Here is a 26,649-nt window from a genome sequence, read left to right on the forward strand (position 1 = left end):
GAGTCAAGCCAGAGCCAGCGAGCAACAGTGCTCTGCTCCATAAGTTTTGTCAACTGTCTACCATACAGTGCCTGAATTTTCTTGCCTGCAAAAGAAAGTAAAATGAGGATTTCCTTCAGAGCTTCATTGTAATAGTTAAATGCATTAAGGACTACAGCACATAAATTTATTTATGGAATATAATTTCATTATATTTAATGCATTCAATGGAAAGCTATATTCCATAATATAATGTAAAACTAAATTGCATATATATTATACACATACATAAATGATTTTGAAATGAATGTGGGTCTTTTATTAAATGATATTTTTCATAAACATCTGGAATTTTATTTACAAAATTACAACCATGAACCTTGTTCCATTTAGAGGCCCTCTTGGTTCTCCACACCCATCAGCATGTCACCATTTCATTTGTTTTAATGTTTCTATCCAAGTGGTGAAAATGCTGAAGCACAGACAAGAAATATCCATAACGTGACCATCATTATTAATATGAAATTATACATTTAAATCATTTTCTGATTAAAAATAAACTTGCTTGTCAATGCAGCTCTGCAGGTCTACCTAGTTATAGGGCTGGCCTGTTTTCCTGATAGTGGTTGACTCTACTCATTTTCCCAGGTCCTCTACATCTGACTCCTCCCTGCTTCTGTCTTATCAAAGGTCCAAGAGGGGCCCCAAGAGCACCTGATCTTCCTTTGCCAGAGCTACCTTGGTTCATACAATGGACACTTTGAAGCCACCTCTGCCTTCACTTTAGCCACCTCTGAATATCTTTCCAGGACTACTTTGGTCCATAAGTCCATCTCTTTCTCCCTGACAGCTCCCAGGGATGCTTTGGCCACTATCACTACCTGGAGGTGGGACAGGCGGTGGGAAGAAGCTCTTGAGCTCAGGGGCAAACACTGGCTGCATTCTGTGCTCCAGGGGAAGTTTTGGTTTCTATAGCGTGGATTGGGATATTGCTGGTCTCCAAGCAGGACCTGCACAGAGTGGTGGTGGCATCTCTCTGCTCTTACAAGGTGGCATGCCACCTCTGCTGCTAGTCATTGGAGGCTTTGGGAGGGGAAGAGCAAAAGAAACTTTAAGTTTGCTTCCTTGAAAAATCTTTCCCATCAAGGCACTCAGTGCCAGGCAGGCGTGGCAGTTGGTGGATCTTCCCAGGGCATTGTGGAGGCTTTCTTGTCTCCTTATCCCAGTGGTTATGAAGCATGGGTTGCCAAGTTCTTCTGTTCATCTTGACACCCGCACAGTCTGCCCTATCATCTGGTAGCATTGTCATTTAATCCTTGCACACATGTTTGACGGTTGTCAAAGTCTTCATTTGGATACATCTACAAGAACACCTAGAATAAGATCTGGCCCTTCACCCAACAGTCCTATTGAAGCCATTTTAGATTTCTAGCACTCATTCCACTGTGTTCTCCTCCTGGCCAACGGTAGTAAGGCTTCCATGACATAATCTCTCTCTTCCCCTAGTTATCAGCGCCACTAGTGCTCCAAATTCTTTCTCAGTCTGGAAAAGTCCTCCAGACTCCTGCCCATAAAGACCCATGCTGCTGGGGTTGTCTTGTCAGAATTAACTCTGCTGTGTTCAGCCGCTGTTCTGTTCACAGTATTGACTTAAAGCCAGGCTTTACGGTCCAATCCTAGGAGGGTGAATTAGAGAGAGGCTGCTACTGTACAATCCACAGCTCCTGGGTTGCTCCTGGGTGTTCTGCTGAGAGTATCTGCTCTGATCATAATTCGTCGACTGTCATCAGCTGTGAAGAGAAGTAGATGGCAGGAGGATAGGATAGAGGCGCTGTGTGTGCATGGGGTAGCTCTCAAGTACCTGGGGATAACTGTAGTCACTCTGCTCATATCTCAGGCTGTGCTGTGATAGCTCTCCCCGTGCATATCTCTCTCAGTGCTAAGTGGGAGTTGACTAGTCTCAGTGGCCTTGTTATCATCCTGTGGTCTTGCATGTATAGTGGCTGTTGTCTGCTGTCCATAGGCTAGGTATGCAGGCTGGGTGGTATACGAAACACAGCTGCCTAGAAGCCTGGGTTGTGGTAACTGGAACAGCTGTGGTGTCATAAACACCAGTATCAAACTTGGGCACGCTGGCTGTATGCCTGTGTTCTGTTGAGCAGTATCAGCTGTGGGGGGCTGTCCATAAGAAGTTGTATATGTAGTCTGCACATAGGTGACAGTCTGCACATAGGTGACAGTGGTCTGAGCCTGAGTACAGCTGACATCAGTAGCTTGTCCATAGGTTCCATATATTGCTGCCCATCTGTCTGGATGACATGGGTTGAATTGGATGAGTGCTTTTAGTATTATAGCCTTACTGGGTGACAGGTTGGCTGTAGATACTGTAACCTGTGGACTCCATTTCTCTCCTAAGTGTATTAAAAATCAGCTACTTAAGGAAATCCTATGAGATATATTTTTAGAATAAAGAGATGATTTTTCTTTAGTATATATTGTATAAAGTTAAAATAAGGAATATATATTTATATACCTTATGAACATATAAAACATAAATAATATAGTTATATAATGTATTATATACTATATATTATTATATAGTTATATTGTTTATATTTATGTATGTAATATATTATATATAATTATATATTCTGTAATTATAGATATTATATACTATACATTACAATGGATAATATATAAAGATATATAAAGAATATAGTGTATTTCTATATCTTTAAGATATATGTATAAGATTATCTTTAAACACATATAAATATATTATATATAAAGATATAAATCTTATACATATACATGTATATAAAGATATATATTACATATAAAGACATATAAAATAAAAAATAAGGGGCTGGAGAGATGGCTCAATGGTTAAGAGCACTGACTACTCTTCCAGAGGTCCTGAGTTCAAATTCCAGCAACTACATGGTGGCTCACAACCATCTGTAATGGGATCTGATGCTCTCTTCTGGTGTGTCTGAAGATAGCTACAGTGCACTCACATACATAAAATAAATAAAACTTAAAAAACATATCGTATATAATAAATATCTATATTATACATATATATGCATATTTATTATTATAGATTATAGTTGCTAGACTTGCTAGACCTAACCAGGACTCCAATGCTCTAAATGCTCTCAGGAGATCTGTGCTTTTTATATTTTAATGGAAGCAGCAATGAGGAAAGTTACTGAGGTTGGGGATATTTAAGGAGTGAGGCAGGGAAAGGGGCAGGTGTGGGAGATGCCAGTGGTCCCTCTGGTTACAGGGCTGCCTATAGCCTGGTGGGGGAAGTGCAGCAGGTTGCTGTCAGTCCAAGGAGGTAGATATGAGACTGTGACTTAAGCATAGTGGTGGGAATCAGAAGTGGAGGAGGCTTACAGTCCCCTAAAGGAGGCTTATGAAACATTTTGGGGACCCCCCCCCCCCGAATAGCTGGAGGTGTTAAAGCTTAGAGCTAAGATCACCATGGTTTTGCGTTTGTGTTATCCTGGCTAGGACCACTCAGGTGTCACAGTAAATCTAGACTTTCAGAGTTTGTGGTGATGGATACGATTGAGTTTTTGTCTTCATCAAGTCTAAATCTGTTCATTAGTTCTAAGATTTTGCTTGATTTGAAAGGACTGGATTTTGGGCCTCAGAAGATGAAGACATGTAAAATAAATTAAAAATATCAGAGTATTAACTGTTTTGTTTTGTTTTCTGTTTGTTTGCTTTTCAAGACAGGGTTTCTCTAGGTAGCCCTGGCTGTCCTGGAACTCTCTATGTAGACCAGGCTGGTCTCAAACTCAGAGATCCATCTGCCTCTGCCTCCTGAGTACTGGGATTAAAGGTGTGTGCTACTAACACATGGCACTATTAACCTTGACTATAAAATACGCTTTAATACTGAAAACACTGAGGTGTAAACTGTTAATAGCTGCATTTTTAGCCTTGAGACGATAACCTTAAAAAAAATCACAGAACCTCAACTTTGAGGTGTGTAGGTGAATAGACCACAGAGTTGCTTCCGGTCTAGTTACTCAGTAGCTCTTTGTTAAGGTGAACTTAAAGGTTTTGTTGCTTGGAGGACCAGGTGAGGCTGTACTGTCCTGTAGTGTAGTCATGACCTTAACAGGGATGGCCACAGACTTATGACCATTGAAGTCACTGCATCCGAGCTCTAGTTCCCTCTGTAACAGGAGACCCTGGGGTTCTTAACCCCATTTTACAGACAAGGAAACCAGGACTCAGGATTTTGTTGTTCCCTATTTTTATTTTCCCCAGGCAGGGTGTTGTGAGTCCATACTGGAGTCTAACTAACTATCTAGCAGAGAATATCCTTGAACAAGAGGGTAATCTCGAGCCGGGCGTGGTGGCGCACGCCTTTAATCCCAGCACTTGGGAGGCAGAGGCAAGCGGATTTCTGAGTTCGAGGCCAGCCTGGTCTACAAAGTGAGTGCCAGGACAGCCAAGGCTACACAGAGAAACCCTGTCTCGAAAAACCAAAACCAAAAAAAAAAAAAAAAAAAAAAAAGGGGTGGGGGTAACCTCTTGCTTCCATACCCTGGATGCTGGAACAAAGGGCCAGCATCACCACACAGCTTCCCAGCTCAGAAGGTTTAAATATCCCAAGGCTACAAAGCTACAAGATGATGGAAACATGATTTGAAATACACGATTTGACTGCTGCAAAGCTCACATGTCAAAGGCAGGGGAAGGTGAAATGGTTAAGGCTCAAATCAAGGTAAAACTATGGGCAAAATGGTGAGAGTCCTAGCACGGGACTGCGGCTCAGCATAAGGCTGTGAAGTTCCTTTCTTAGCTCCATCATAACAACCAGACACGGCAGAGAGGACTTTGTGTGCACTGCCTTTGATTCTAACGGCAGCCTAGAGGAACTACTACAGTGCCCGTTACACAGACAAGGCAACTGAGGCTGTAAAGACAGTTTGGTAAGTTTCAACTAGCGTCTGTTTGGCTCCAAGTAGTGCTCACGAATGTTGATTATCTTTTGACCGACGTGACTTCTGTTTTCCCTGACTAACCACGGTGTCTTTTCAAAAACCGGGTTTCTCTTTCTGTCCCTGTTCCCAAGTCTTTTAGGTCGCCTGTGACCACTCTTGTAGCCCCAGCTTCATTATCCAGGTTCACACCGGAGGATCCACATGGTGGCACTGTAACCTCACACAGTTAAAACATGAGGAAAAAGGAGAAAAAAAAAAAAAAAAAAAAAAAACAACCCACTTGTTTCCACTGTACTAGGCAGGCCAGACTCAAGTCTGACAGACAGTCATGGACAGACAGACTGGCCTTAATTAGATCGATCTTCGCATTCTACCCTTTCTGGTTACAGACACCCCATGGGGTCCAGAGACCCCATGCCCAATGGCGGGGTGTTGATCCTAATATCACAACATCTAAGAGCATGCCATCAAGACCTCTCCAAAGCCAGGAAATGCATGACTATCCCTTTCAAAATATTTTGTATCTGACTCTCATAAGCCCCTATCTCTTTAGACTTTCTGAAGTGGTGGGCTTTCTGAGAGAACAAAAGGAGGGAAAGACAGACAAATTAGGGAGAAAGGAAAAGGATCAGCTCTCTGGATACATGACATTAAGTGCAGTACCCAATATCCCCAGACACACTTCCTTATGCATGGGAAGGCTTACCCAGTTTCTATCTTGCAGGCTGTAAGATACATTAAAGGTATAAATTCATGATGTATCTTTAGGTGTTTGGTGATGCAAGCTGTTCCTCCAGTACTTTGCTTTCTTTGCTTCCAACTAAGAAAAAAAAAAAAAAGACCAAGATCCTTCCATGTCACAGGAGGGAGGAAGACTTTCCAAGAGGGCAGATCTATAGACAAAGAGGAATCTTACCAGTCTAGGAATGTAAAAAAAATATGCATAAGGTTGATGGAACAAAAATATTTTTATTTGTATATTTCTAAGTCATTTTGAAGTAGATGGCAACCAGAGAGAATCATGCTTTTCAAGATAAGTGGCAAGATCCACACTCATGACTGCTTGTCTTAGGAAGAGTCTTCAGGGCCAGTTTCATTTTAAAGATTTGGGGAATCACTCTACCCAGATGCCTGAGTTGTCTGCACATAGGCTGGCATGAGGAGCCTTCATGCTTTTGTTTGAAATCCAGTCAGCTAGTCTCTGGCTTTATGACTTCGGCCCAGCAGCTATCTCTAACTCACCCATGGGCCACATGCATCCCAGGATAACTTAATGTTGCCCAGCACAAAATTATGCACTTACTTAAAATGAGAATTTTCTCAAAAATAACATAGTTATGTAGTTCTCAAGGATGAACTTTCTAGATGAGAAAGTCATGTTGCAATGTCAAGAGTTTGGACCCATCTCACAAAGCCTGTTCCTCAACCCGAGTTCTCTCATCTGAAAAATGGGCATGAATACAGTAGCTCCTGTTTTACAGGTTGTTGGAAGATTGTGTAGAAATCTAGCATATGGTAGGCCCTTAATAAATACTGACTGTTCTTAATAAATGTGCCCTGTTATAATAGTAAGAGTCCTGATCATGTTTGATACTGCTCAAAGAACAATAAAGAGACAGAAGAGAGAGCTGATCTGGCTTGGAGCTCCTTAGAGATGAATGGCTCAGGTCTTTTCAGGGCTCTAGCTCTGTGCTTGGACCCCCTTAGAGATGAAAGTGACTTCCTTTATATTTATATAGCATACTTGGTGACCAACAGGCCATCTATAGACAGTATGAATGAGGCATTAGTAGGACACTGAGGTCAGAGACTCTCTAGTCTTGATGGGTTCCTGAAAAGATGTCTCATCAAATGGTGACATTTCTTGACAATAATTTTCACCCCTTGGTTTCCTGTTTCTTCCTGTTTAGAGTAATACTCAGGTTTAAAATGAAGTAACCTATTGCTGTCTTCCCAGCCTTCCCTCACAGAGCTGAGAGTGATTACAGAAATCCCTGTGCTGTCTAGACAGCAGACTGGGTCACATTGGGACCTTTTAGAAAGGCAGATCTTAGTTCCCCACCCCTGCCACCTGCTGAGTCCGGGATGCTGAGGGAGTAGCTCCTAGTGGTTTGTGCTCAACACAGCTTGGGATGATGATTCTCAAACCCGACACTTCTTCCGCTAACCTCAAAACAGAGCCTCATGGGACCATGAGAAAACTCTGAGCATGTTTCTGGGAACCCAACCAGGCTGATCAGGATGCTTTTCTGTTTTTTATTTTTATGGTCTTATCTGTATATTTTAATGTTACCTCCTATTTTGTCTGTAGAGAAGTCAATGTTGGAGTCCTTCAAGTCTTTGCCTCTGACTGTACAAATATTTGACTTGTGGCTGTTTCTTGTCGATGCAAATTACAGGGAGAAGCATTAACGGAGATCCCCTAAAAAACCACCACCTCCACCAAAACAACAAACAAACAAACAACAACAAATCAACAACAACAACAACAAAACCCCAAATAACACATAGCATTTCATTTCCTAATGATTATCACCTTTTGGTGTGTGTGTGTATGTGTGTGTGTGTGTGTGTGTGTGTGTGTGTGTGTACATGAGCACATATGGAAAAAATGGGGGTCTGTCTTCATGAGGATGTGACAATAGTCAGTGATGTTTGGAACAGTGTAGCACTAATAACATTAGTTACATGGCCAGCATCCCTAAATAAAACACCGCATATAATTTATATACTGCCACATATATTTTCTTCATTCTTTCTTTTGCTGTGTTCTTCTTTCTTTTAAATAGGGAAACAGGTTTAAAAGTTTACACCTTCATCGTTGGCCACGTGAATTTGGGGAAGCATCCTAGAACTCAAACAACTCTTTCTCTTGAGTTACAATAGGTTTGGTGCAAGTGGCTGGCTTCTGTTTGGCAGGCACTACACCAGGTGTGTTCTGTGACTCACTCAATCCACCAAATAACTCTAAAAGATGGGAATTTGAATTTTTTGATGTTATGGTACATAGCAGGATGTTTTGGTGCATGTACATGTATACCGTGGGATGCCTGAATCAGCACTTAGCATACATGTTGTGTCACATATTTATATTTTTGTGTGATGTAAACACTTAAAAGTACATTCTTGACAGTTTTCAAGCTTATAATATTTTGTTGTTAACTGTAACCACCATGATGACCAATAGCTCTTGTCAAATTACTCTTCTTGTCAAAGTAGACTGGGTCTTCTGATCACCACCTCCCCGATCCCACCACCCTGTCCCCTGGAAAATACCAATCTCTGTCAGATTCGGTGAGTGTTACACTTTTACCCTCACGTATGTACTTTGTCTCTGGTCCTGGCTTGTTTCATTTAACATGACATCTTCCAGGTCCTCCAGTTCATTTACAATGACAGGTTCCATTTGTTGTTAAGGTTGAATATGATTCCATTGTGTACATTCCTATATTGATTTCTTTGTCTATTCATTAGTTCATGGATACTCAGATTAGTTTCATCTCTTGGCCATCATGAATGATGCTACGATGAAATGGAAATGTGGACAAGCTTTGACATGCTGGCCTCATTTCCTTTGCATTTGCAGCCTGTTGAGGAATGACTGGGTCATATGGCAGCTCTCTATATAACTTCTTGAGGACCCTTCTTATTGTTATCTGGAATGTCTATAGCAATTTACACCCTCACTTACAGCCTACAGGGCTCTCTTTTCTTTTCATCCCTAACAATGCTACCTTCTGTCATTTCAGTAATAGCCTTCTAACAAGCGCAGGCACTGCCATCGATTGCTGGTACCCAGGACAGTTCATCCTCCTAAGGCCACTTTGGAGAATTGTCTATTTAATTCCGATTTTAAATCACATTCTTGCTTTCTCTTACTATTGCATTATCTGGCTTCCTTATCTAATTTGGGTGTTAACTCTTTACATCCTGAGATGGAAACACTACATTTCCCAAGTTCATTGCATCCTGAGATAATGTGGAAGCAGGCTAGATAGCACCAAGAATGAGGCCAGTGAGGGGGTGACATTCAGCCAGTGGTTCGGGGAGACATACCTTCCACCTTAGACCATGGCCAAGTTCATCCGTAACTTCTCAGAGAAGGCACCGTCGATGGTGGCCGCTGCCGTGACTTACTCTAAGCCTCGATTGGCCACATTTTGGCACTACACCAAGGTTGAGCTGGTTCCTCCAACCTCTGGTGAAATCCCTACAGCTATTCAGAGTGTGAAAAAAAATCATTCAAAGTGCTAAAACTGGTAGCTTCAAACACCTTGCAGTTAAGGAAGCTGTGCTGAATGGTTTGGTGGCCACTGAGGTGTGGATGTGGTTTTATATTGGAGAGATCATAGGCAAATGTGGCATTGTTGGCTATGATGTTTGAAGACCAGTCTTTAACTTCCGATTTGAGTTCTTATTTGAATGTTTTTGGACCATGTGTAACGGGACTGCTATCTGAATAAAATACTAGGTGTTGAAAACACTGCTGTGTTTTCTCTATTAAAAACAAAAACAAAAAACAAAAAACAAAAAACAAACAAACAAAACAATAAAAAAAGAAAGAGGCCAGTGAAATGTTCCCAAAGGGATACAGTGGCAGAGCTGTGTGACAGAAAGGTGTCATGTGCCCACTTAACTAGTAAAATACAAACCTGGTCAGAACCACCTGGGCCAAGGGCTGGTTGCTAACTGTCGTCAGCTTCATTGTCATGACCTTTCTGGCTTATAGGATCAGCTGTTCCCATCCTGTATCCAATGTTACGACACATCTGAAAACCCTACACAACAAGGAGGAAAAAGGGCAAGACATCACCTGCAGCAAAATGTGGGACCCATTCCAGAAATTCCCTGCCTTTACTCTCCTAATTAGCCTGACCATATATGGACTTCCAGTGGGTGTGGCCTACTCTGTGGATGACTCCACTCAGTCTGAGTATGTACTTGTGCTTTGAAATGAAATTTCTCTTGACATCTCACTTTGCATGTCTCCAAATTCTTGCCTGATGATGATAAGAATGTGGGAACACTACTTAAAGGTCTTTTCTCCATCCCCGACACCCTCCAAGGCTTTCTGGCCCCTACTATTGGCAGCATTTTCAAATATATGATATGCACACATATTCTCCTTCTCTATAGGTTCTCTGTTCTATAGGTTGCATTTATTGCCTGTTTTCTTGGCTGTTGAGAGCCCTTTAATTGTTGGATGTATATTTGTGTATTATTCCTTTTGTTCTCTGAGTTGGGGCAATATTCCCAAATTACTACCCAAACCAGCACCATGGAGTCCTTCCTCATTATGTTCTTCTGGTATTTGAAGGGTTTCATCTCTCAGGTATGAGCTTTTCAATCATTTTAGGTTGGGTTTTAGATATACTGTGAGATGAGAGTCTACATCAGGAGGCCCCTGTTCTTTGCCCACAGGGAACACAAGAAAGATCAAACAGGACTCAGACACAAGACTATTTGGGGAGACGTCTCTACCCTTTCTATCATACCCATTCCTATTGGTGGTTTATTTTTACCAATATCATATCTCATTTCAGAAAAAAAATAACCTGCTATATAAGTCTAGAAAAAGCTTCACATAACTCTATAGCATTAAGGGCAGGTTTTTCTTGGAAAAGGTTCCAAGAATCTATACTCTGGCCCAGTGGTTCTCAACCTTCCTAATGTAGTGACCCTTTAATCCAGTTCTTCATATTGTGGCAACCCCCAGCCATAGAATTATTATGGTGCAACTTTATAACTGTCATTTTGCTACTGTTATGTGTCATAATGTAAATATCTTTTTTGCCCTCCCCTGAAGGGGTCATGACCCACAGGTTGAGAACCACTGCTCAAAGTGATTATTTCAGTTTAATTCAAGTTAGTTCTGTCTTTCTTCTCCTACAAAGCACCAAGGTTCAGTTCCAGCTTGTCATCTCCCCAACTACCCATTAGGGAAGTAGTTTGAATGAGAAGAATAGAAAGGTACTGCTAACTGCATTGCCAGTATTTGAATGGTGCAGAGATATACCTGGTGAGAACGTTAGCGTTCTTTTAGAGGCAGACGTAGACATTTCAGGGCTTTCCAACATTAAGCATCGACCAGGAGGAGAGGATAAAGTTCCCTCTCCTCCTCTAAGCTCCCTTGTTCCTTTGTTTTCTGTGCTATTTGGTCCATTTTCCTCCTGGGCCTGCACTAGCCCTAGGTCTTCAAGAGGCTGAGCATTCCATGTGTGGCTGACTCTCTTGGCAAGCAGTGTATCATCTACCCTCTAATTGGGTTTGCTGGTCTCCAGCCTCAGCCAAATGCAGGCTAGGGCTTTAATGAGCAGCCATCCAACCCTCACTGTTATCTGTGGTGCCAGGAAGACTATTCCTTATTCGTGAGGAGTTATTTGTACGTAAAACAAAGTCATCGGCACAGTAGGATTCAGAAACTAAAGTTTTGAGTTGGGGTTTCACTGGTTAATTCACTGGAGGGGCTTTAGGAATAACCTTATTGAAATATAATTCACACAGCGTATCATTTACATACCGTACAGTTCACCCACTTAAAGTGTATAATTCAATGGTTTTTAGTTGCAACCAGCATGGTAATCAATGTTAGAATACTTTTTCATTATTCCTAGAACAAACCCTGTACTTTGAAGTCTGACCACCTCTGCCTCAAGCTCCCACCTCTAAGTAGTCACCCCTTTGACTTCCAACTCTGTAGATTTGAATACCTTTTTTTAAAAAAGAAATTGGATATTTTATTTATTTATGTTTCAAATGTTATCCCATTACCCCATTTCCCCTCTGCAAGCCCCCTATCCCATCCCCCCTTACCCTGCTTCTATGAGGGTGCTCCCCCACCCACCTACCCACTCCTGCCTCACCACCCTAGCATTCCTCTACACTGGGGCATCAAGCCTTCACAGGACCAAGGGCCGCCCCTCCCATTGAAGCCAGATAAGAACCCTTCAGCTCCTTCAGTCCTTCCCCTAACTCCTCTACTGGGGTTCCTGTGCTCAGTTCGATGGTTGGCTATGAGCATCTGCATCTGTATTGGCCAGGATCTGGCAGAGCCTCTCAAGAGACAGCTGTATCAGGCTCCTGCCAGCTTTGAGTGTCTTGAACATTTCAAATGTGTGACTAAGTCCCTGGGCAGGCAGTGTGCTATGGGGCCTGAACAAGGGACAGAGCCAGTCTCAAGGTCCCATGTTTTCCCATTTTACCATATTACCCATCAACCTCTGAGAGAGTGAAAGCTCATCTATAGGTCTTTTCCTTGCGAAATGAAGATTTTTTTTTTCTATTTCTCCTCATTAAAAGCTTCTTAAACCTCTGCAGTCATTTCAGCTAAGTTTTACAGCGAAGCTGAAAGAATAGGACAAAGACCCTGTGTGCTTCCCCACGTGTGTTCCAATTGTGAGAATTCATTCTTTCCTTCCCTTTCACTCTCCCTCCCTCCATCTCTTGGCCCGTCTTCCTCTGTCTCTCTCCCTCTGCCTGTATTTCTTCCCACCATTTAAAAATGATTTGCAGATGTGTCTTTATGTGTGGTGGTGTGTATTTCTTCAAAACACGTTTGTTGTCAATAACCCTAGAGTAGTGCTTGAAAGTGGGCTGTGGGTACCGAGGAGATCCTAACCAACAGACCACACTCAAAGCTGCCCATTGCCCCAGTAGTGATTGGGGTCTTTGGTCCTGTTTACTCTGCAGTCTCTCAGGAGCTCTTGGTTTTTCTGACCGTGGCATTACCTGATGAGACAGCCCTCAGTGTGGCAGTCTCTGAGGTGTTCTTGCCACTGGATTATTGCATTTTGGGGCTGTTTTCTTCAGAGTCTTTCTGTACATGGCAGTGTGTCCATTTCTAGTGATAGATTTCATCCTGCATCTATGCTGGGGGTTCTACACAAAAAAGAAAAAAAAAAAAAGAAAAAAATCACCATTTTTCCTCCTTTCTGCAAGGGAGTGTCTAGTGATGAACTACTACCTAAACATTTTATTTTTCATTAAAACTCACTCACTAGTTCTAGAGTCCTTTGATGATGGGTAGTAATCAATTATCATGGGAAAGATTACCACGTGATGATATTCTAATTTCTCTTCTGCTCTTCTGTCGGATAGAACTGTCCCATCTTGACTATGCCTTAGCATTCTAATATACCATTATGTCTGCTCAAATGATTCCAGATTTGGCCAGTGGCATCTTCGTCAGCCTGCTCCTGTGTTATTTTGGCATGTGCCTCCTCCTAGTGTCAAACGCTTCCTTACTTCCAGGTGCAGAAAAGCCATGGAAGCTCATTCTGCATTCGTGATTCTCCAGCTCTGGGGACCAGATGCTTCTCCAAGGATCTTGAATTCCATTTAGTGAAGAAGGAGAATGGAAAACAATGTGTGGGTACCAGGGCTGCTTGCTGCTCCAGGACTCACTACTTCTCGAATAGGCAGCTAGGAGATGCACACATTCAGTCTGCGTGTCATTTTCTATTCTCTTCTATCCACCCATAGAAGAAAGCATGTGGTCTGTAATTATAGTCCATGCCTTTAGGTTCATACAGGCCTTTCCCCTATACATGCTTGGAAGGTTAGAAACCTGGCTCCTCCTATTTGTATATTGCTAGATATGGAAATTAATATAATTAGTCATGCTTATTGTGTTTCTTTCCCTTTCTTCTTTCCCAGAAGCTATGGTCTTTGAACATTGCCACCTAGAACGGTACACCCCACTCTGTCCCCTCCTAGTTACTCTCTGATGTTCTAGGTGGTATCTTTCTGGAAACGAGGCTAGCCCAGGCTGCATCTCACCCCTAGTTCCTCTCACCTCCACTCTGTAGTTCTCTGCTATCAGTCAGATTTTGCACCCAGCTGAGGCTTGCTGTGGGAGTCTGAGAGACCCCTGAGACTTGATAGCTGCCTTTTCCACTTAGCGGTAATTTGACGCTTGGGTGTATCCTGCTCTCTGTTTCTGCTAAAAGGGTGGGTTTCAGTGGGCTTCATTTGCTCTTATTTTTTGCTACAAAACCCAAAATCTAGGTGAAGGCCTTTGTGCTTCATTCCAGGGGAGAAGGCAAAGGGGGCAGAGTGGAGGTGGGGTGGGCGGAAAGAGCACAACAGAGAGAGAGCAGACACATGCACAGTGTGAGCGCAGGACAGACGTGTGTTATATGGGAAACCTACTCGCAAGTTAACAGTATTGATCTAGGCATGAAAGCAGCATACAGTCAGCTCTTAAAGAATCACTTCCCAACCCCTGCTTTGGAAGTAAAGATTTCAAAACATAAAATTGGTGCACATAGCCAAATCATAGCTTCATGGGAAAATATTAACTTTTTCTTTCTATTTCTTGTCACTTTGTTTTGAGGTAGCCCAGACAAGCATTGAACTGGTGGCCATGCCTGGCTAAGTATTGTGTTTTAGTAGCAAAAGGATGCAAGGCCAGATCAGCAGCAGGGAAAGGCATACATATAATACACACACACACACACACACACACACACACACACACACACACACACACTGTTAGACTTCTAAATCAAAACCAGGTGTTTGGTACAAACCATATTGCTGGTACAGTTTAGGCACAGTAAATCACTCAGAACCTACTATGCAAGCGAACATGGCAGCCATGGCAGCCAAGAGCCAAAGGGCAGACAGTGTAAGCAGAGCAGTTGGCCTGTTATGTCGTTATGCTAATGTCTTTCTGCACAATAGTTTTGTTTTAAAAAAATGTTCCTACTTGAGCCAAACAATATTCCTATGATTAATTCCAAGAAATATGAATAGGTCTCCCTTCTTGGGACAATTTTCCCCTGAAGTCAACAATTGTTTTGTTTAGGTTATTATTGCTGTCCAATTGCTTAATTTTTCATGGTAACTCTTACTAATGATTCTCTAATCCCTCTAAAAGAAATGTTGAGAGAGTGATGAGTGCTATGGTTGGGAGGTAATCTTAGGCCCTATTATGAGGAGCCTTGCACACCATGTGCTGGGAGCAGAGTGTCAAATACATACATTGAGGCTCTAAGCATTCATATGTTGTTATGAGGAAGGGGAGCACACTTGGGGGTAAGAGAGCCACTTTGAAGAAGGAAGAGCCACGAGGAGCCCCATTCCTACAAGTACTTAACATGTTGAATAGGCCTGCCATAATTGAAGAGTTTGATGCTCTGTTTAGAGAAGCAATGGCCCTTTAAACTTAGTGCTTATAACCCTTTGCTGGGAGAACTTAGATTTTATGTCATTCCATACATATAGGTTACGTGTAAGCAAGAAGATATAATTAGGGTCTCATACAGCCTACACTGGCCTCAAACTTATTAATGAGACAAAGTTGCCCTTGAACACCTAATCGTCCTGTCTCCCAAGAGCTGGGATTATAGGAATGTAGCACCATCCTCAGGAAATACAGAGCTGAGGTAGAATCCAGAGTATGCTAGGCGAGCCCTCTACCAACTGATTCACACTCCCTGATCCCTTCATACGATTCAAACCTCCACTGAGAGTTAAGATCAACTCCTAGCTATGAGCCCCTATAAAAAAGAAAATTATATACTTCCAAATTCACATAAAGTGGTACAGAGTAAGCACTTTCAATCTGAAAAGAAGGCATACTAGCATAGGAAGGAGAGCTGGAGAACACAAAAGTAAGAGCAGATAGTAGGAAAAACCATTGTATCCTTTACCTTTGTATTGATATCTAGGGCTCATGGTGCTGTAATGTGAGACATAGTCTTAGGCAGCCCCTCGATCACAGCTATAACATTTACCAATAGCCTCTCTGCAGGCCCGGCTCTTCTCCTTGCCAGAGGCTTTCTCAGTGTCTTGAGGGCACTTGTTTTCTGTTTTTAATATCTTAGGGTCTCCACTGCAGCTTCAACTTTACAGTTTCCCCACACTGTCCTCTCAGGGCAAGCCTGCAGAGATGCTGGCCTACTCCACATCTGTTGACTAGTCTCCTAAGTTTTCCTTTGACAACTGACTAGAAACCTCCAGGATCCATAATGCCTCAGTTATACATTCTGAAAAGCCAGCACCACATGGGCCTGCCACTAGCTTGAGCCCTAGCCTGTCCCCACTTGGACCCTGACTGAAAGCGAGCTTGTAACTCCCTAAGCAGTTGAACATGGTGAAATAAATCACAAGGAAGCAAGTTGCTGGGAAGTCTTAGGCCAGCGGGGTATCCAATGGAGCTCTCTTCTCAAGGGAGTCTTTTAAATGAGTTTATCCTTTTATACCTTTGAGGCCATCACAGGTTGGGTCTTGTTTATTATTGACATATCAATTCATCCTTCTTATTTTCCCAAAGAATTAGGATTTTTTGTGAATGATGTTAATCTCTTCCGAAACCACATTGTCCTTTAGACCCAACTTGATTCTGGCTTTTTTTTTTCCCCAAGATGCAATATTTAGAAATCTTTCTGCTCTGCGTTGGTCCCCATTATCACCTAAGTCTGACTAAAGTCAGCTAACAATGTTCATGCAATGCCTCAATACTGGTCTGCCTTGAAATTTCTGCCTTGAATTTTTATATTATTTAGTTTGTCACCTTTAACTAACCTTGGGAGAATGGGCAAGAGATAGACAGGTTCTTTGCCATGGTACAGTACACAACATGTCCTCAAGTCCAGTTCTCAACAGACTTTGTTCTTTTTTTTTTTTAATATGGTAAAAAAGTTTTATTTTTGTTTAGATAATTCTTTTTTTATTAGATATTTTCTTCATTTACATTTCAAATGCTATCCCCAAAGTCCCCTATACCCTTCCCCCACCCTGCTCCCCAACCCACCCTCTCCTGCTTCCTGGCCCTGGCATTCTCCTGTACTGGGGCATATGATCTTTGCAAGACCAAGGGCCTCTCCTCCCATTGATGGCTGACTAGGCCATCCTCTGCTACATATGCAACTAGAGACACAGCTCTGGGGGTACTGGTTAGTTCATGTTGTTGTTCCACCTATAGGGTTGCAGACCCCTTTAGCTCCTTGGGTAATTTCTCTAGCTCTTTTATTAGGGCCCTGTTTTTCATCCAATAGATGACTGTGAGCATCTACTTCTGTATTTGCCAGGCATTGGCATAGCCTCACAAGAGAGAGCTATATCAGGGTCCTGTCAGCAAAATCTTTCTGGCATATACAATAGTGTCTGGGTTTGGTGGTTGTATATGGGATGGATCCCCAGGTGGGGCAGTCTCTGGATGGTCCTTCCTTCCATCTTAGCTCTGAACTTTGTCTCTGTAACTCCTTCCGTGGGTGTTTTGTTCCTCATTCTAAGAAGGAACAGAGTGTCCACACTTTGGTCTTTTTCCTTCTTGAGTTTCATGTGTTTTGCAAATTGTATCTTGGGTATTCTAAGTTTCTGGACTAATATCTGCTTATCAGTGAGTGCATATCACGTGTATTCTTTTGTGATTGGGTTACCTCACTCAGGATGATATCTTCCAGATCCATCCATTTGCCTAATATCTATCCATCCTTAGGGTCACCATCTTTACTGACCACATCCTGTCAGCATTTTCACCTTCTGAGTTCAGCCAGAATTGTCTATTAAGCTAAGATTTCCAGGGATTTTCTAGCTAGCACTGCCCAAATTTCCTCAAATTCCTATTTTTTCCCTTGGGACAGGGTTTCTCTATGCAGCCCAGGCTGTCCTGGAACTAGTACTATAGGCCAGGCTGGCCTTGAACTCACAGAGATCTTTCTGTCTCTGTTTCGTGAGTGCTGGGACTGAAGTATATGCCATCACTGCCCAGCTCATAGTTAAAACTAATTCCAAGACATTTGGACCACACTGCTGGAGATTATCACAATATCAACTCCAGTTCTCTGATTCCAGCTTCCCATGTTAGCATCTTCATTGCTGTGATAAATTGCCCGAAAGCATCAACTTGAAAGAAGAGGGAAGATTATTTTGTCTATTAGTTCCAGAAAGTTCCATCTGTGGTCTGCTGGATCCACTGTTTCGAACCTGACACATCATAGTGATGAAAGTTGCTGGTAGAGGCTGCCTGTGGCATGTTAGCCAGGAAGCAGAAAGAATTACAGGAAAAGGCTAGGCTCAGGACCAAGATATGCCACCATTCAAAGGTATATCTGTAGCAATGTTCCTGCTGTCTATCACCTCAATAATTTACCCAGATTTTGAATCTGTCAATAAGTAGACTATTGATCAGTTCAGGGCACTTATGATCTAATCATCTCTGGAAGTGCCTTCAAGACACATCCCAAAGTGAGCTTATCACACCTCCTGGGGGTCTTTCATTCTAATCAGTTGATAAACAATATTGACAATAAAACCAGAACAAATCAATGAGAAAGGATGCTATAAGTACCTTTCTTTCACAAAGGAGATGTTAAGGAATTTACTCCTAACTCCTTAGGCTGGCATGTGACAGAGTCGGTATTTGAACCCAGGTGGTCATATCACAGAGCCACATGAGTCTCTGTGTGACTTCTCTCATTTAAACCTTAGTAGGAGAGAGGTGACTGCTTAAACGATGGGTAGCAAAACCATAGCTTTGACAATAGTCAACAAAGTGGTAAAATAGTTGTGCCAAACCAGAACAGGCTACCAGAGATTGTTAGGACAGCTTACAAAAAACACAGTAGAACTCAGAGAAGAGTGGACACCCAAAGTCATGTGGCAGGAATTGGGATAAACTGAGGCCATAAGAGCATGGAGGTTTAGACGGGGTGATGAATGAGTGTCAGTTGAAGGGCACAGTGAAAAGACACAATAGTTAGTAATAGAAAAGACTGTGAGAAGACAGAACTCATGAAATCTAGGGACTGGACCATTTGGTTTTATGGTCTTCATCCCTGAGTCACTCCATGAATGCCAGGGTGTTTTGAATAGAACGGCAGCAGCCTGCAGCAGGGTGGCTGGGTTCTCTTTATGGCTGCCCACCTGAGGGCATTTCTACAACTCTCTCTGGAGTTGGGGAGGTTGCTTAGGCTCTAGAGATGTATGAATTTTGAGGACATTCCCACTCGCCGTGCATCCTCCCAACCCCCATCAGATTTCCTTCTCATTTACTGACAAGAAAATATTATTTTAATAAAAGCTCTTTTGTGTGTGGGGGCAGTGGCCAGAGGGATATAACAAAGTTCAGTGGTTATGTGAATAGTTTCTTTCTGAAGAAAATAAATAACAACCATTTTTGTATGTATTTGCATGTACATTTGCCTGCGCATCACAGGATGCCTGTGTGAAAGGCATCAAGGAACAACTGTTAAAAGATCTTTCCACTGTATGAGTCCTGGCAATTGAACTCAGGTCACTGGGTTTGGCCGTGAGCCCCTTTACTCACTGAGTTATCTTACTGACCCAGAAACATATAACAATATTCTCTGCCCCTTTTCTTTCCTCCATTAAAGATAGAAATGAGACCGCTTAATTCTACCTGGAAACGATATCTTCTTAAAATTAAAGTGAATAACAGAAGGATCACATCCACTGAAGTGTCACACCTAGATCTTAAATGTTACAAATTCCAAGTGGCCGTTCAGTGATGGAAGTCAATTTGTTTTCTTCTCCTTGTAAACATTCAAGGTTAGCCACGCATGTGCATGGATAATCTAGGCAATGGACTTCTGCTTATTAGAATAATTTATAAAGCCTGTCTTGTGTATTCTCCTTTACTGTCAATTACACGCCTCAGGAATGGAGCTCAAGGACAATGTTACAGAGAGGTGTCTATCTGCTGATTTCCCTGCTAATATCCAGCCCATGAAATGACCCCTGAGCAGCATCAGGGTACACTTTATGAAGGCAACCCAAGACTCCCATTGGATATACAAACTTCTCTCCCCAGTCCCAACAAAATAATTCTATACCCTTCATCATCTATTTTCTTATCTGTCAACTTGGGAATTTGATGGTAAGCTTAGAAGGAGCTATTTACATTTTGATGGCAACCTCTATGTGAAAGCATTAAAGTAGTGACTATTTCAGATTTTCCTTTAGCATAGAGTGTTGGATACACACTGTTTCACTTTTGATTTTATTAGTATCTCCCACACCCATATTTATTGTCCAGATGACTTTGAGCATCATGACTTTGAACATCTCTATCCATGCTCCTAAGATGTGACTCTTGTCACGGCTTTCTTCTTTGCCTCAAGATGAAGCCATTCTTTTGTTCTCAGCGTTCCAGATGCACCAGCCTTTCCCAAGTTTTGAAAGAAGTTACTTCCATTGAGGTCTTGTTCTCTGTTCATGAAGGCCCTTGTTACAAGCCTCTGTCACCTTGTCCTTGGCCCTTCCGTGCAGGACATGACAACTGCTTGGCCTTCCTGAAAGCAGATGTGACATGTGTGCTGCTTCTTTTGGAAGTCCCACCTATACCCTGGCAACTGAATAGACACTCGGTAAAGTTTCATTGATTGAATAAAGGGAAAATAAAACAAACAAAAAACCCAAAAGACAAAGCTCAACTTGAATCTAGTGAACAGAACCCACAGAGCAAAGAAAGCATATTATGTCGTAATAAAGACTAAGATATACCAACAACTATATCAGGTGCTAAGGAGGGTCCCTAGTAAATGAAACAATCATTTGCTTTACCTATGGATCACACAGGCATCTGGTTCATTAGAACACATGCATAATTTACAAGCTAATATAAAAGTGTTGAAAATGGTACTTGAGGATATATGAATATATAAAGCGGAGGTCAGCTGAAGAACTGGAATAAATATTTAGACCAGAGGGTACTTTAAGGTTAATGAAAACAAGCTGCAAATGTGATTCAGTGCTTGCCAGGGGCCTGAGTAAAAATGACAGTTTGATCAGCTCCACGATGATCACGGCCTGAGGAGAAATCATTCTTGTCCCCTGGAGGCTGGGAGTGGGAGAACACAATTTTTTATAGCCCCCCCCGCCCCCCGTGAAAGAAATTTCTTTGAAGGGACCGTACTTATTTTCTCCATGCCTCCCTGAGCAACTTGGCAGCCTGCCCAAACCCGCAGCATTAGAAGGTCAGAGATTTGGTTTCCAGATTTGTCTCCCTTTCTGAGAGTCTTGCCTCCCTGCAATTAAAAGATGAGTTATAACCGTGGTGTTTCTGAGAGTTGGGGTGGTGGTGGGAAGCCCTAAGTCTGACAGGTAGTAATTCAGTGGTTCTGTCCACACCAGTATCCTCTGGTCCAGAGTAAGCCACTTGGTCTCTCTCAAACCCAGCTTTTCACTGTAGAGGGAAGGGATACTGATGCCTACTTCAAAGGGTATTTGAGAAGAAGAGTCAGCTGAGCTTTGCCCAGCCGAGCCCATGTTCCATAACTGATTCCCTCTGATGCCTTTCTTCCTTCTCCCGGAATTGACTTGAGAATCACTAAAGATTATGAACACTTGAAACATTCTTGTGTGAATATACCAGAGGCTCAAGAAGAGCAGTGACCCAGCCTGCTAATTTAAGAAAACAAAGAGAGAAGAACTGAATTCTCTTACTAATAATTTCTCCCCTTTAAAGTTTTTGGTGTTCCTAAGTTAATTCCTGCCGTATCAATATGCTAAGGATGGCTTCATAACCTCTAATCTTTCTACCCTACATAGATGGGTATATAAAAGTTAAAAGTGTATGTGCATATAATTTCCAAGTGAGTAGGGCCTTGTCACACTCATGCCAGTTAAAGAGGGACATGAAACTATAGAATTCATTGTCAAGAGTCAAGAATGAGCTATGCTGTATCTCTCACCCTCGTTGTCTTTATATGGAGATTGTGGGGCCTCCACTTAACTGACCCTAACTGCTATCTGAGATTTCTCCATGTAGATACTCAGAAGGTGTATTTTGATTCTTCTGCCAAACTTCTCAGTTCAGAAATATAGTAACTCACATGATAAGTTCTGCGGCTCCTGAGAAATTTCTCTCTGCCTCTCTAAGTCATTCGAAGCAGATTCATCTGTTTGAGAAGGTCACGAGAAATGTAGAGCATCTTCACAAGCCATTTCAAGTGTGGTGGCTTCTGGGACAAAGTCACAGGCATACTGAAATGTCTTCATTGTCCTGGGCTCTCTCCAACACAGTCACCAGAGGGATGAGATTATTTGGATAGTAATTTCTCTGTTTACTTTTTTTTCTTTGTGAAAGAAAATATTCCTGTAGTACAAGGAATCTAAAATTAGAAATTCTCTATGTGTCTCATTATGGCTCGGGGGACAAAGAAGCTAAAACAATGGATGTTTAAAAATAAAAATTGCTTTGTTTGCTCAGGCAGTTTCAGAAATCTAGCTTCACTGGGCAATAGAAAGGGGGGTTATAATTATAGGATTGTAGTGGACTAGCCTGTTGAGATAACCCACACACATTGTATCAACTGGCTACAAAAATATGTCCCTGAGTTCTCAACTGTTAATTTCTGTGTCAGGGGTGCCAGGATAGAGGGATATGAAAATGTTTGTCCTTCCTCACCTGCCCAAAGCAGAAAGCAAGCTGTGAAGGTCATGTAGCCCCCAACACTAACTAGATGAGTAAGAAGTATGTTGTTTTTTTTCATAATAAAGAGCTGGCAGCTGGGGCTGAGGCAGAAGGATGAAGAGAAAGAGAGAGGACGAGATAGAAGGGAGACATCAATGAGAGCCATCGGGTGGAATGCAAGAGAAGTCAGCTTATGTTAGATGGGCTAGCTGAGAGACTGCCCCAGCAAACAGACCAACACCCTTCTACTGTACAGATGTCTCCATGCCTGTATTATTAAAACTCCAAAGTCCCACACTACTAGCAAAAGTACATCTAGCCTTGGGCACCTTAAATGTTAAAAAGGTGAGTAGATTTACACAGAGAAATCGTGGGTGTTTGCTTCTGTTTTAGACACTTAGATTTACTAATCCATGGCTATTAACTTAGAGAGGTTTCAACAGCAATATCCATCTAGAGGTGACCACAGCTTGGCTGGTAGGACTTTCTGCTGTGAACATCTGTTTTATATCTCCTCCAACACATTTTTGTCTTTGAAGATTTGAAACTTGGGATAGTAGTAACCCCAAGGGCAGCCCCTCAAGGCTGTTGTTTGTACTCTGTGAAATACTATTGCACAAGCTTCCCCCTGGGACTAGTGAAGGGACATTTATAGCAGTGTGACACCAGCGTATCCTGTCTTACATTATCTACATAGCATCTGCACTGAGTGGTAGTGTGAAGGCAAATCTGCTGATTTCCTTTCCTGGAGTATGTGGTGAGTGAGGGGGGCCCTCAGTGAGTGTGTGAGCAGTGGACTAAAGTCCCTGAGTGAGTGTGCATTGTTGACAGGGGCAGAGCATGGCAGGAATGCTAATGCCTCTGACCCATGCAAGTCCCAAAGCCTACCTAGGGCGAGGCTCAGGGATCTGGCACAGCTGTCCTATGATGCAAGTCCAAGTGTTTGCCAACTACTCGGTTCAGAAACTATTAACCACAGCTTCCTCCTCTGAGATGACTGCAGCCTGAGATGGGGTTCTCCACAGAGACCTCCTACAAGATTAGCTAAACATTCCCTCCTATTCGTCTCTGCACGGTAAACCTACCTTCTTGTCCAGCTGTATATGATCACTACACCCTCCATTCAGGTGTATAAAATAAACATACTGACATTACAGGTTGCTTTTGGCATCCCCCATCAGAGCAAGAACAGCCCACATGATCCCAGCACTTCTGTACGTGAGTCTGTCCGTCCTTTCTTCATTCTGTCCTCACCTTAGTTAGGTCAATTCCCAATGTCACTCAGAGCATGAGAGGAGGACTTACTTGGATAAGGCACAAGGCACTTCTGCTGTATCATAGCTTTGACTCCTAGAGTTGGCATTTCTACTCAGTTTTTAAGGGAAGCAACCAAGGTTCAGAAAGTTCACAACATACAACCGGTATGTATGCTGGGACACACAGCTTTATCCAGATGGTTGAGGTGGACTGTTTCTTCTCAGTGGCCAGTTGTGGACACAGTGTAACAAACGTGAAGGTCCCAGAAGGACTTCTCATCACACTGTGAACTAAGATGGGTGTTCAGGTGTTCAGTCTTCTTGGCTTTGCTCTTTGAGATCTTCCTCCAGAGGGTCGAGAGCTGATGGTGGTCGAGGACTCTAGACATATCTAGGTTGTTTTCAGGCATTGGTTGATCTGCTGGTGTGATTCTCGTCTGTTGGCATGTGGGGTGCTCATTTTCATCTTGCTGTGACTAGTCTTGTGCCTGTAATAAAGTCAGCACTGGATGAGTAGTCTGATAGCCTGGGAGCTTTTGTGATCCATCTATGCTATGCCTACCTTACAATTAGAGTATCTTTAGCAGTGGACATCAATAATGGCAGAAAACCAAGGGGATGAAGGCTACTATTCAACAAGAGTGATGAGCTCAGCTGAACAGACTGGTATTATTCGCTTGCACACAAGTTGCATTCATAGATTTGGCCTTCCTAATTGTCTTTTTCCAGGCTGGATTTCGACCTTTAGATGTGCTATCACAAATGGATGTTTTCAATCTGGTTGAGCCGCTCAGCTGAGAGTCCAGTTCTGGCAGAAACCTCTATTCTAATTTTTATAGAGATAGGGTTTTTTTTTTTTTTGGAAACCACTTGAGTTTTTATTGCATTTCTGTACTTATTTGATAAAATTCATGGAATGGAAAATGAAAGCCCAAGAGTGCTGATTTTAATGATAAGTGATTTGAGCTCATAAACTTAATTCAATTTAGAAAAAAAGATGGAAATAATCAAGATGCCAAAAATGAGGATATTTTAGCCTTAATTGGACATACTGACTTTAAGCCAGTCAACTGTGATTTCATTGTTGAAGCAAAGAACACAATTTCAGAACATGTGTAAATTTTTAGGGAAAGGTTATTTTCTAAATGGAATATAAATTTTATCATTCTTAGGCAACACTCGTACAGAGATCTGCTTAGGTATATGCAGTAATGATGTACAATCTTTAAAATTTGATTTTTGTGTGTGTGTAATGCTTTAGGTAGAGCATTGTAGAATTTCGTGTTTTCTTAATTCTCCAATAATTCTTCAGTGTAGGCAGTCCTTATCATCATAGGGGAGCCACAAGCTTATGAAGTGGCAAAGCTATGTGTACTAGCAGGCTAGGACTATTAGGGCAAAGAACGACAGCTGAGATGCTTAAGCGACAAAATTAATTTTCCCCGCAAGTACAGAGGCTACAAGTCCAAGATCAAGTTAGCAAAATTTTCAAGGCATTTCCCCTTGGCCTGCAGACAGTGGCCTTCTCCCTGTCTACATGGCACGATTTCTTCATCTGAAAACACTGGTTCTGTGGGGTTAACTAATACCAGATGATGTCATTTTGTCTTAGTTTCCTTTGCTCCTCTGCTTTCTTGATGGTTATGTGTGGAGGGAGCACACACATCATAGTAAACACATGGAGGTCAGAGGACAAAGTGGTTGATTTTCCTAACTTAGGTCACCAGACTTGTCTGGAAGAGTCCTTATCCACTGAGCCATCTCTCTGGATCCTGTTGCTGTTATCTTTAAAGGACCCCTTTCCCAATGCAGTCATTGCCTTGGGTTCTAAGGGTTAAGACTTCAAATTCTAAAATTTAGGGGTATAAAATTTAAGGCATAGCATTGTGATATGACCCAAACTTAGCGATTTAAACTATTTTGAAGAAGTGATGGGACAGCATGCAGATGCTAAAGAAGAAAGTCGTAGTTGGGAGACTGAGGTCGGAACAGGTGGCTCAGAGCACCTGAAAGAGAATTAGTCCAGGGAGAGGAGATGCTTTTTCCTTTGAAGCAATGCTCTGTTTTCTCCACCATGGACAGAATACAACAGAATCAAACCAAACTCGAAATCTTGCAGCACTAAGCAATAGGACTCTAGTCTAATGTTAGGAAACTAGGCCAGGCACATAGCACTGCCTCTGGCAAACTGTATAGTGACTGCTTTGAGGTAAAATGGTGAAGGCATCTGGAGAGCTTTAATCACCCTAATCAGGACATCCCTGGGGCAAAGGGGTCTGGTTACACATCTTCAAAGGCTCTGAACTACTTTCTACATCTGCAGGCTGAAAGGGCTGTGAAATCAGTTGCACAGAGAGAGACGGAATTAATACGACTTGATTGAGCTAAGATCATCGTATTCTAAAAAGCAATTAAAATCATTCTGACCTTTGAAAAGTAAATCGCCAAATTTTCCTGTTACATTTGAATCAGAGGGAAGGCAAATAGTGAGTTTAATAAGTATGAATGAGTTATGCCATTAAAGAACCTTTGGGAGATTTTAATATATTATTTTCTTTCAAAGGAAATTTTACAGTCGCAGAAATCCAGATTCCTACGTTTCCTTTCATGTTGAAGAAGATTGGCATTTCATGTATGAGATATATCACAAAGCATATATTCATGCACCTTAGCCTGGATTAATAGCATTTCTCCCACATGTTCATGCGACCGTTTGTCTTGTCACTTCAGTTGTCTGCATTGCAAAACACAACAGTAAGCAGAGTGACTTCTGAGCAGCAAACTTGTAGGCTAGATTGGTTTGGGGCTCACCTGTTAGGATTCAAACCCTAGTAGAACCCCTGAGTTATCTGTCAGTGTCAGTAGATTATGAGCTTAAGAAGCCGGACATTGGGCATGCAACTTAGAAGAGATCGTGACAAAAACAGGTACAAAGAAAGCAGAGAAGGAAGAAATGAAAGGAGACAGGCAGGGGACAAAGAAAACACTCAATTTCTATCAGCGTTGACAGACTCCAGCAGCATCAATGGGTAACCAGTTAGGTTAGATCGGGGGTGCAGAGTCA

General features: G+C 42.2%; 2 pseudogenes; one reads left to right on the forward strand and one right to left on the reverse strand.

Annotated features, from left to right (window-relative positions):
• Window positions 1–762: 762 nt before the first annotated feature.
• LOC110302740 (RNA-binding protein EWS-like) lies at window positions 763–6,192 on the reverse strand (annotated as a pseudogene).
• Window positions 6,193–8,971: 2,779 nt separating this feature from the next.
• LOC110304029 (ATP synthase F(0) complex subunit g, mitochondrial pseudogene) lies at window positions 8,972–9,330 on the forward strand (annotated as a pseudogene).
• The last annotated feature ends 17,319 nt before the right edge of the window (window positions 9,331–26,649 follow it).

The sequence above is a fragment of the Mus caroli genome, unplaced genomic scaffold, assembly GCF_978045245.1.
Source record: "Mus caroli unplaced genomic scaffold, Mus_caroli_1 scaffold_9, whole genome shotgun sequence".
NCBI classification, from domain to species: Eukaryota; Metazoa; Chordata; class Mammalia; order Rodentia; family Muridae; genus Mus; species Mus caroli.